Source organism: Myripristis murdjan, chromosome 21, assembly GCF_902150065.1.
Source record: "Myripristis murdjan chromosome 21, fMyrMur1.1, whole genome shotgun sequence".
Taxonomy (NCBI): Eukaryota; Metazoa; Chordata; class Actinopteri; order Holocentriformes; family Holocentridae; genus Myripristis; species Myripristis murdjan.
Window position 1 is genome coordinate 14,190,965 of NC_044000.1, and position 12,781 is coordinate 14,203,745.

At 43.3% G+C, this 12,781-nt stretch overlaps 1 protein-coding gene across 2 annotated transcripts in view; it reads left to right on the forward strand.

Moving 5' to 3' along the window:
• The first annotated feature begins 184 nt into the window (after nucleotides 1–184).
• Nucleotides 185–12,781, forward strand: part of map3k13 (mitogen-activated protein kinase kinase kinase 13) — a 35,869-nt gene continuing 23,272 nt past the window's right edge. Inside the window, exons 1-2 of one of the 2 annotated variants that reach the window (XM_030080365.1) lie at nucleotides 185–263; nucleotides 12,365–12,448. The gene's annotated coding sequence lies outside the window, so the exon portion shown is untranslated. The remainder of the gene's footprint in view (nucleotides 264–12,364; nucleotides 12,449–12,781) is intronic. The other variant, XM_030080364.1, reaches the window with a different exon arrangement.

The window sequence follows — 12,781 nt, forward strand, 5'->3', positions numbered from 1 at the left end:
CATCATCGTCCGTCCAGCCTGAGGCAAAATAACACGAGGCTTCATGCGCACACTTTTGCAGCCCAGAAGGATCCTCCGAAGGAGTCGACTCGCTCAATAGACGATCTTTGACGACGTGCATGCAGGGGTTACAGGTGTATGGCTCCAGAGAGTCCGGAAGTGACGCGGTCGCTCACAAGACTTGGATTAAACCATTGGATTAGACAGTAAATAGAGGCACCGAGCGAGAAGAGTCGGATAGCCGCCGCGGAGCGAACTGAATGGTAGGTTGTTGTTGTCTTTTTTTCTTTATTGAAGCTTTTTGACAGATATGAGCGTCACGGTGAGATGGAGAGCTTGGCATTTGTGGTAGTTTGACGGGCAGCGGCGGGGTTTGGCTGCGGGATGGAGCCACATTTGCTGAGGCGGCTGTCACCGGAGCTGCGGGCTGCTGGGAGAGAGAGAGAGAGAGAGGGAGAGCGAGAGGCGATAAACCCTGGCCGATGCGATTTGGAGACACTTTATCATCACTTTAGTTTATGACTGGATCCCCAACGTGACAACAACGCCCGTTAAAAGCCAAATGTATGCGACATATCAGTAAATATAACAGCCCAATTTTCCTCATGAGCAATAAACGGTGTGAAATAGCTTGCAGACACCGGGTCCTGCGCAGAGAAGAGTTGAGAGTGGGCTCTAGCCTCAGTTCTCTCCCAGCATTATGTAACGAGCACAAAACATTTTGTTTAGACCTACAAAAGTGTCCGTCCTGGCCTGTCACATGTAGGAGTTGGAGGAAATTATAGGCTGCTGCTTGCTATTGTAAGAGATAGAGCTAAATTAGTGGGTTGTGAGGAAAAATGTTTGTTTTTGTTGTCAGATGTTATTCAGGAGCGTACTTTTTTTTTTGTTTGTTTATTTATGAGGGTATTTTTAGCGCAAGACTAAAATAAAAGGAGTGATTTGCCTCTAGGCTGAGTTTTGTTTTATTTTATAGCTTTCTTCAACTTTATCAATCAGCCAATCAGTTAGACTGTTTTGTATAGCACTGTTTATACAATCAAATGTAACTTAAAGTGCATCTCACGATACAATAATTGAACAAAAGCAATAACAGCAGAAGGTGTAAGTCATAGATTAAAGTTCAGAGGTGGTGTGTGGTGGTAATCAGTGCTCTTGCCTGGCATCATCCCCCTCATGCCCTCTGTGGCAGCCATCACGGCATGTGTGGCACAGCTCAGGCATGATCATTCATCTCTCCCTGCCTTTCACCAAGCCCCGGTGTCACAACAGTTTTATGGGATGGCTGCTTTTCATTCCTGTCCCGAGCCTTGGCAGTCAGCTGTGCACGACGCTGCATGTTTGACGTGTGGATGCTGTGCGCTGTCATGAGAGCTAGCAGCATTGTATTCCACTCCATTGTGCTGAGTAGGACATTTCCAGTAAGTGTCCACGTGTGCCACTAATGGCTGTGCTACTCCTGTGACTGCTGCTTGTCTGCTATCAGCTGAGCGCTGCAGGGTGCAGTTACAGGTCACACATGGCGCCAATCAGCCAAATGTAGTCCCCCCACAAACAATGCGCTGCATGCTACACCTCTCAGGTATTCTTTGTGTGGTTAAGTATGGCACAAAGACACCTAACACCAGCTCTACAGCACATGCAAGCATCTACACATGTGGAGTGGCCTTAACCTCTTCAGCTGGGGTCAAACCCACAGAGCTTCATTTGAAATGCTTGTGGTGATCTCAGTGTTTCCAAAGATACCACATATGCCCCACTGAATAACAGGGAATTGTGTATTTTCTATTTGATGTTATGCTGCAGCCATAAAATAATGGCATGTTGGGGTTGAATGTTTCAGGTGTGATGCAGCTTCAGTTAAACACTGAAACAGTTCAACACAGAATATGTATATGACATTATCATACGATGGGGGAAAAATAATGTGTTTTCTCCCTGTGCAGCTACTGAATGGGAAGTTCAGTGGGTTTATACTTATTTATATTTATACCCCATAAACGAGAGGAGAAAACACTAAAGCCTTACAGTACAAATTTGAAAGACAGCTGTTGTCATGTACACATAATAAGCAAATGAGATTTTTGTGTAACAATTTATGTTACTCAGCCCAAGAGGCTTTTATGTTGATATTGAGCCTGACCTCTGCCACAGATGATAAATCGGCAGATAATGTCTATCTTATCCAGTGATATTAGCGCTGATGGATGAGACCAGAAATTATTCATTTGAAAATAGCCGTTTCATTCCGATTCCTCGGAAATGACAAAGACATAAGAATCCCTGATATTTGCCCCCATACGACACTAGCAACCAATATATTGTGATTATTGTTCTTCCGAGACTTTATCTCCTTTGTGTCACCTCAAGTGATGTTGTTGCATGGCAACATGTGTGTCCAGTTGTCAAGGGAACCTGCACATCCGAGTTGTCATCACTGAGTGCATAGTGTCAGCAGAGACGTGCACGGGGGTGGACTGGGCTCTACTGGTGTAGGCAGCGACAGGGAGCCGTGTTTATGTAATTGACATGTGTAGCATCAGCAGCAGAGTAGCCATGCAGCTGGCCTGATCTCTCTAATCCCAGCCCTGCAGACCAGCTCTGTTTGTTTGGGATCTCATTTTTGATGCAGTGTGGGCCCGGTGATAGGGTTGTCGTCTGTTATCAAGCTTTGATATGGATGAATAAGCTCTTTCAGAAGATGGAGATGTCAGCGTCTTGTTAACGTGATAAGCTTGTACCTGCTTCATCAGGGGTGGACTGCCCCCAGAAGAACTCATGCATTTCAATGTGTGCACATTAGCCACTCAGGTTTTGATATTTGGGAAAAAATCAAAACTAGCAGAAGATTTCACATTACAACATTATGTCAATTTTTTAAAGAAAAACATAAATATGCATTGAGATTTTCCATAGAGAGACGAACATATTTCACGTGCAAACTTGTGCTTAAAGTACTGACACCATCCCACATAGGCCACTGTTAAGTAAACAGTGAGGCGAGAGGAAATTGGAGGAGAGATACTGTAAATGTGAGAATAGCACACTTACTTCAAAGCTGTGCGCTATGCTGTGCACCCATGGGTGGATGCAACGATGAAAAGCTATTTGAAGCTGCACGAAAAAAAACAAGTGGACTCAAGTGTTTGGGTTAAGCATCTCTCTGAGGTTCAATGAAAAACCAAAGCAGTTTGTTTTGTGCTTTGTTTCCATGAGCAGCTATTGAAATAAGAGTTTACAAACTGTAGGTTTTATATACTGTACGGTCACATCACATGGTGTGCAAAGCGGCTCTTGAAGGGCAGTTGAGCGGAAAAAGCCAAACAACAAACCTTGGGCTGAAGCAGGGATGTGAACATGAATGCCTGGCCCCCTGCCTTCTCTCTCTCTCTCTCTCTCTCTCTCTCTCTCTCTCCCTCTCTCCCCTGCCCTCCAGGCCTTCCCCTCCTTTCCTTCCTGCTGAATGACATTTCTGTAATGACACTGTCTGAGCTCCACAGGGCCTGCCTCTATCCCATCCTCTCCTAGCTGTGCTCCACATGCGGGGCCAGCTTGTCACACTGAGGGCCCGCCCGGCTCACCTCACATCTATATCAGGCCCCTAAATGCCAGTAATGACGACTCGACTTGCATAAGAAAATAAGCGTCCTCCGTCTCCTGGGCCCTTTCTGTTCTCCTGGGCTTGTCGGAGAGAGAGAGTTGCCGTTTACCAGGCATTTATTTATTGGATGCACTGTCAGGCATTCTGCTGGTCAGCCTGTTTAAGCATTGCGACTCTTGAAAAGTGGGTTAAGCCCCATAACTCTTTATACTTGGGCAGGGGTATTACAGTTGTGACTGCGAGGGGTAAGCTCAACTCGGCATTGTTGAATCCCAAGTGTGCCGGGGCTTTGCTGCTAATATTATGCAGGCTTTGCTTTGCTGCCTTGGCTGAATTTGGCACGCTGCTGCCTGTCTGCTGGTAATTATGAGTGCACAGTCATATTTAGAACGATTAGCCTATAACTTGATCTGCACTATTAAAAGTTTTAAATGCACCCAAACGCCTTGAATAAATATTTACTTAACTTCATAGGAGACCCATTTTACCTTAAAAAATGTGATCAGAATGTACATTTCTCGATTGTTTATTTTCTGTGCCAGCCACGTGCAGTCCTTTGGTTGTACGTGTTTCGTGTGTACGTCTGTGTTTGTGTGTGTGTGTGTGTGTGTTTGCGTGTATGCATGTATGTATGTATGCAAGTATGCATGGCTTTAAATGTACTGCTCTCTTGTGATTCCTCTGCGAGCCGAGCTTCTATAATTACCACAGCCTGCAGCGCCTCATGGGGAGCATATTAACACACACGAGTGGAGGAGCAAGAACCAGAGCACGCACACAAGCTATACGGGCTCTGTGTGTGTGTGTGTGTGTGTGTGTGTGTTATTATGTGTGTTTGAATATTCATGTGTGCAGATGTAGTGTACAATAACAGTACAGTATGCTGCATAAATAATCTAATTATATATTGCTTTTTTATGTTTTCACAGTTAATAATCATGTAATTCTGTGATATTGAAGTGTTTGTTATATTTTCAATTCCCCTCAAAGTCGTGGTGGAGTGTATCAAGTGCTTCCTGATCAGTCAAACCCTTTGGATGTTAATGTGGACCATGTGATCCAAAACCCAAGTCAACAGGGAGATTACACAGACCATCTCCGGAGAAAGAAATGATTCACTTTTTCAATTCTGATGGACATGGACCACATTATAAATATGATAAATAATAGTGAAAACAAGACTTTCTATCTGCTTAGACAAAAAAAAAAAAAAACTGCCTTGAGAAAAGTGAAAAGTTGAAACTATGCTGAGGGCAGGCATGTGCAATATGAACAAAGTGAAAAATAACCATCATTGACAGAACATCAGTATTGTGATGATATTGCTGGGATGACTATTGGTGCTTTCAAAAGATATTTACACACAAGATTTCTGATGAAGAATCATCAGTAATGTGGATATTATAACCATAAATAGGGATTGGCAAATAATAAAACAGCCAGAAGAGTCTAAGCATCAGCATCAGTTTACTGTAATTCAGCCTTTAAAACCAGGAAACAACAACGCATATCATATCACGATAAAGAATAAAATCCTGATATTTCACAATATATGTCCCAGATGATATCTAGCCTCACGATATCGATTTAATATCAATATACCGCCATGGAAAACAGAATGCAAACTCTGCCTGACTGAAAAACACAAGCTAACACTGAAAATAACCCCCACATAAATCTTCCCTATGCCCTTATGGACAGTGTGTATTGTGTATACACTTATGTGTCGGTGTCTCCATGCAGTGCATTGCCACTTCCCTCACAATCTCTTTTCTTAGTTCCCCTGTGACCCTGCATTTCGCCGTAACCTCTCACCCTTGATCCACCACAGCAAGCGGCAGGCAGCAGCGGCGCTACATCCCCCCCTCCGCCACACAGTTGTAATCTCAGCCAGAGCTCTTCCTCCCCCTTCCCATCCACTCTCTCTCTCCATATTAAAATGTCCTTTTCACAACCCCCCCTTTTTCATTTCCCCATCCCCCTATCTCTCCTGCAATCTGGGATGTGAAAAGGAGGTGGTGAACTGTCCTCAGACACAGCGTCCCAGTGTGTGTTCACTTCCTCCTGCTTCTGTAATTCTCCTCAGTGCAATAATTAGAAGCAAGGAGGCTGGGGGAGCCTTCATAACGCTTCTTGTTATCTAAGACAGGCTGCTGTATTGCAGCTCTGCACGCAACGCCATAAATCATGCTCGGGATTACCAGGTGCATTCAGTTGGGAGGGAGGACAGCACAGCAGCCCGGCTTTTCTGTCTATCCACCGCTGTTCATCTGTTTCCTCCTACAGCCTGCTCTGAATTCATGACGGGAGGGAAGCGGGATAGAGGGATTGTTGTGGAGTGGACAGATTCCTCTGGGAGTGGTGAACAGTCATTGTTATGTAATTTCCTTGCAGCGCGGCTTGGTCAGGGCTCGGGGCCGTTTGGTAGGCCCTGCACTGTAATCTCGCAAGCATTATCTGTCTCTCAGAATCAGAGGCTGTGTGTATACAGGACGCACTCATCCATGCCCGCCGTTCCCTCCTGTGTAGAACCAACCAATCAGCCCTTTGCCCGTTTTTATCAATCCGTCTTGGACAAACAGGTTTGTCCTTGTCCATCAAGTCAGCATTCCCAGGACTAGTCCTTTCTCATCAATTTCAGCATTTCCCTGACTCATCTGACAAACTAACCTCAAACACACTTTTCTATCCAAAGAACAGTCCCTGCTACTTGTGGTGGAGGTGTTGAGATGTTGCTATAGAGCTGCCACACGAATCAATACTTAGGTACCAAGCCTACAGTATTTTTTTTTTTTTTTTTAAGATTATTTTTTGGCATTTCTGCTTTATTTGATAGTGTTAGTAGAGAGCAACAGGAAAGGCAGGGGAGGGAGAGGGACTGACATGCAGCAAATGGCCTGGTCCAGATTCATGGTACCTGCTCCATCGGGAGTAAATTTTGAAAGTAATACCAATACAAATGTTTTTAGTATCTGTATTATTGATACAACTTGATCATTCATGCATTAACTCAGTGTTGTTGTTCTAATGTAGCCTATATGTTTAAATACTTGAAACATCAAGTATTTAGTTACACAAAGTGTTTTAAATAAAGGAGTGTGCGCTGAATGACATTTCTGTGTTTACGATGGTATCAAATCAGGGATCAAGAGTCATGGGATTCACAGGTATAAGCACCAACTACCAAAACTGTTGTGATGATGAAAAAAAAAACAGTCACAGATTAAAAACTAGGGCAGGACAATGTGGGCAAAATCACATACCATGATATTTGTGGTATTTGAATATCTCAGTATTGATGCTGTGATAATATTGTAGAGTCCTTACATGGCATATTTCCACTCAAGATTGATTTAATAAACAGTCACTGGTAATGTAGAAATGATGAGTAAACAGGTAGAAGCAAACAACAGAACAGCTAGGGCAGTCTAAAAAGTTCTGACAGTCAGACCGCTTCACTGTAAAATCACTGATGCCCATAGTACAAAATGCAAAACCTCAGACAGTGTCTAGCAGTGGTGGGAATCACAGGGTAACTGGTCATACAATACTGTCAGGATAGTTTACCAAAGATAACGATGGTGTCACGATACAAGCGATTCTGCGATATGCGATATATTGTAAGATAAACAACCATGACACATCACGATATCTGTAATAAAAGAAGAAATAAATACCCTGAAAAAGACAAAATCATTTTTAAACAAGCACTAATCAGTCGTGTATTCAGTGTTTTAATCTGCACACTGGCTGTTACATGAACATGACAGAACACTTTCATTTAAAATACCGAAAGGCAGGGAACAAATATGCCTTACAGGAACTCAAATGTGCATCTGTAAAAATTATGTTGAAAACTCAAACGTCGAAGTTTATCAATCATGTGTCACAAGACAAAGTGTCACAATATTTCGATATTTAGTCCCACGCCTAGTATCTAATCTCATATTACAGTAATGATATATTAATCTATTGCCCAGTCTTGATAAAGAAATGCATCTGTGCAACAGTGAAACTCAAGATAGACCCTCGCTGACCCAACAAGACCATGAGCCCGTCTGCGGCCGAGAGAGACGTCCATCCCGTCGGCAGGTTGATTGCCTTGAATGCGATTATCAAGTTTGATTCCAAGATAAAAGATGCAGAATGTCACTGAACCAGTGACCTCTAGAATAATCAGTGAGCCACTGAATCCTGGAGGCCAAAGACTGCAATCATGAAGGGTACATGTGTCTCAGCTACAGTATCATGTGTAGCACAGCTTGGTAGGATAGCCAATATACAGTACGTCTCATCGTGCTACTTAACAGGCACGGTCAGCGCTAAGTACCTCCACGGAGTCTGTTGTTAAGTGTGCAGGTATAGGTGTGTGTGTGTGTGTGTGTGCCGGTGTGTCTGGATGTGACTGTTCCATGCGATGGCAGATTGGAAAGGTAAACCACTGTGAGCGTGTGCGTGCGATGGTGCTTTTTCTCTTATTAATGTTGGGGACACAGGAGCTGTCAGTGCTGCTGTTCCGTTGCTGGTGAAATAGTAATGAGTGTGCATAACAGCGCTCGGCCAGTGTGGTTTACAGCCGCGCTGCACTCGGGGGAGCGGCCGGGAGACATGCGGCGCTGACTGTCGGCACAGTGTGTCTGTGTGCCACTGAGGGAAAATGGGGCACCAAGTTTGGGCCACCGCTGGAATACGGCTAACTGAGACACAGAGGTCAAGCTATTTTTGTGTCTTTGGTTTGGAAATGTTTAAAGAAACCGTCCGGAGTTTATTTCACCATCTCGGCCATCAAAGCAATCTGAACAGCCTAAACACTGGGTATAGCCTAGAAGGAAGTAAAACAGAAGGATAGTCTGTTAGCCATTTCTGGTGTTAGAGCATTACAGTATGACCCTGCCAAATGTATTACACCTCCAAGCTTATAGTGCAGGTCACAGGGTGGGGACACAAGTTGAAGTACAGTTCACTTTCTGCAAGTTCGCAGTAAGAGCAGACATTTCATTGAATAAAGATGTGGTGAGTGTCTGAGCTTGCTGAAATTCCTTCCACCACCTCTCCCCAGCCTTTCAAAAGATTAAAGATAAAATAATTATTACTAAGTGTTTCAGGACAGCCTGAACTATATCAGCGCTCTCTTCCCACACCCACAGGCATGCTATGTGGTGCAGGATGGCAATGGATGTGAAACTGCTGGCATCTGTGGTAAAAAATTAAAAGTGTGACAGCAATAAGTAGATTAATTCATTAATTTGGTGGGGTTTTACCAAGTTAGATTTGTACAATGCAGATGATAGCCAAACTGCCAACGGCATTCCCACAAGCAGCCAACTAGGCATAAATAATCATCTTGATTAAACACTGCAGGCTGTGTTTTTGCATTTAAGTGAGCCATGAACATTTTTTAGATGTATCAGAATCATAATGGAAGTGTAATTGACTTCTGATCTCTATTCCCAGATGCCATTCAAGACTTAATTTACAACTTGTATATATATATGTATTTTTGCTACGTGTTGTTACCAGCATTATGTCTGGATGCAAATCAGGCAACTAGATGGGGATGTGGCAAATCTGTCTGCCACCAAACAAATATAGCAGATGACCAGAGGTGAAGTTACTGTACATTTAATTATTTTTTTTCTGCAGTTTCTAGTGGGAGGCAGCAGAGAATGACAGCAAGTCCTGTTTGACACAGTTGTCTTTGCAGCTGTTGTGAATGCTACTGCAGTAATTTGCTTACCCTGCAGGCGGGAATGGAGCAGAGTGTGTTGGAAATCTTTTGTGAATTGATGATTACATTTCTACCTGCTGTGATAACATTTTTTCCTGTGGGTGATTACTTTCTGTCTAACGTGAACACGCTGTACAGTCAGCCATACACCTGGTTGACTCAGGCTAAGGTCCGATCTCAGTGCAAGTCGGCTCGCAGTGTGTGCTGGGTGTATTTATACCGTCCATTTCCCCCAATCCAGATATGAAAGTTTGCAGCTACAGGTCACCTTTTAAGGCCACATGTTAAAGTCTTTACAAGTACTAATACAAATTGAAAGTCTGATGTACTCCAAAGTTAACATACACTAAAACATATTTCACATGCTGAAAATATTAGTAAAATACATGTTTGGTTGCTTAGTTGTGCCAAAACCTTAGCAAATCATTTTCAGGGTGAAGGATTTTTTTTTTTGGTACATAATTAAAACTGCAATAATTGAATAAGGACCTTTTTGACTCAACTGAAAATTGCACAATAATCACATTTTTCAGTGACTCAGGTGCTTATTCCACTTTTTCTTTTTTGGCAAGACACTCAATAAACCATCAGCAATTTTGATTATTTCAGCTTTAATCACCATGTAAACAAAGCTAGCTGTGGGGCAGCAGACTTTCAACAGATGTAGTGTTTAAAATGAGTATGCACAGATTAGCTTGTGTTTGGATGTCTTGTGTGGTCCTTCTTATTTATGTGTCGTTGAGCGTAAATGACTACTCAAAGGCTTTGAGTGTTCTTCATGATTTGTCTTGTGCTTGTAATAAGAAGATTTTGTATTCTGGTGCTGAAAGAGGCTCAACACTGGATGAATGGAAGCTTGCTAGTTTCCTGTGCTGAAGCAGCTCTCTACACCCCCCTGGCTACTTCACATGAACGTCTTCACATGTGCCATCCCGGCAGCTACAGCACAGGCCTCTGAGTGCTGTGTAGTTCTGCTATTCAGCTTCATAAATGGAGCTTGCTGCCGTGCCTTTCAGAGTTCCCCGGCTATGCAACACTCACTTGGGGAGCTGCAGTGTGGTTTTCATAATGCGACGTGGCTTTGCATGTTTCCACATGAGCACACAGGCTTGTGATCTCCTGACCTTTGGATTTTTGTCTATAGTGCCGGGCTCAATGCTCTCGCTGAGCAAACAGGTCAGGTAGCTGAAGTCCCTGCTCTGTCCCGGATTCCTATCTCTCTTTTAAGTTCACTGGTCAATGTTCAACGACAGTGTTGCTGCAGTCTTGGGGAATTCCCCAGCTGTGTTTTTGTGTGTGCAGGCATGCGTCATCAGCAACAATGTGGGAGTAGCCTTTTTTCGTTTACACTCACTTGTTTATATTCTTAAGAGCCTCAAGGATGTCTGATGTTTTGTTAACTTTGAACTGTGCACTGCTGAGCTGCAGTTTGGGTTTTTTAACAGATCCGGCAGCGCCTACATTCATCATTCCTTAATGCCAGTCCCATTTGAGCCAGTGTCCTTGGCCATCTGTACTGTGACTCATTTGAATGTCATTTCACGCCATTTATAGGCTGTGTTTGGAGGCCTCAGCTTTAGCCTCGCCCCAGGGTATCAAACCTCCTCCTCTGGCAGTGTCCCCTGCTGGGGCATGTCTGCAGGACAGAGATTGGACAATGCTGCTCTGATCCCCCAGCCGCCCCAACCCCCTCTCGCCATGCATCATTACATTCCTACCCCACCACCACCACTCAACACCACTGCTCCACTCTTTTGGTGCCCCACACCCCCAGAGGTTTGGGCCTATAATGAGAGGATGGGATGGAGCATCTGTTCCCTGAGCCGCTCCCCTCAGCCTCAGGCCCTCCCTCTCAATCAATCGGGTTTGATACCCCCCTGGCTTCAGTCAGTCTCAATCTCTGATTCTGGCATTAGCCCTCCAGAGACAAATACACACACACACACACACACACACACACACACACACACACACTGACAACAGTACCTCACCCCTTCTGAGTCACCTCCTCTCACCGCTTCTTTTACAGTCCCTCTCAGTGTCCAAGGTTAACTTTGATTACTGGTTGGACGATATCACAATTCAAAATCACAGTTATCATTCTGAAAATTTTCATGGTTTTCTGTGTTATTTTAAAAATTTGCTGAAATCATTTCACTATGTTTTGTATTGAAAATTACAACCTAAAGACTACTAAGTTTGAAATAGGAGGACACACTGTTTTGTTTATTAATGTTAAAGATGAAGCTGAGGAGGGTTGAAACCCCTCAGGTTCATGCAAAGATTAATAACGCATACAATTAATGTAACACTTTATACGCGTCTTTAATCTAATGTTTTGATGTCAAATGCTCACAAAACAAAAAACAATGCAGCCGAATGCTCTTATATTTTTGGGTTTGGTGGGTTAAAAGGGTTGTTCTGATCTTTTGTGGCATTTCTAAGTTCTGCTCTTTTGAGAATTGGTGGCATTCATCATTCTTTACCACATCATAACAAGGTGGGGTGCCCTGGCCTTTGAAACTGCATAGTCTGCCTTTAAATGATCAGTACTATCAACTGTTTGCATTAAAACTCACAACTAATGCCAATTGTCAACATATGAAATACAGAAGTGTACAGTTTGTGTTAACAAGACTAGGCCGCAATAACTGCAGACTAATGTGTGCATTCGGCTGTTAGCGAGATAGACAGGCAAAAGGGCAATGAGAATCAAGTGCTTGATGCTGATGTTGGTTGATGCCAGTTAAAGTTGTACCGTTAAAAAACATGAGTCTCTAAAAGCATGCAAATCAAAAACGGCTACTGTGATAATAAGACTTTAAAACGGTGCAACTAACTGTATCACAGTTTATAGGAAAATCAGTAAATGTACCATGTGCCTTGGATATGTTACACGTGGTTATTCCCCCCAGGCTTTCCAGCGTGCATTATTATTTGAACACATCCTAATTTTCCATGTTAGTGGTCTGTACAAAGTTAAACATTTCACTCATCCAGGTGACACTTTTTTCCTGTTGTTCTTATGCGTGCAGGTGAAGAGCAGGAGAGCATCTAACCTGGACCCTGAATACACTCAGCAGACTGAGATGCTCAGCAACCACCTGACAGGTCAGCAGGTATACACACTCATGCTAGTGTATACACACACACACACACATACACACACACATATATTAATGTATAAACAACAAACACATGCAAAAACATGCATGTCCATGTGTTAACGGGTAGAGTGGGAAAATAAAGTGGTGTCCTTTCAGCCCCGATCTGGAGGAGCATGAGAGAAAAGCATCAGTGACATTTTGGAGAGAGAGCAAGAGAAAAGCACTGCCCTTCTTCTATACTGACTCTGACATTTTAAAATCTTCTCTTGACTTCCTTAACCCTTTTTCCAAAACTGCAGCTGAACCTTTACTTCTGTCCCCAGAGTATAGGCTCATACCTCCTCT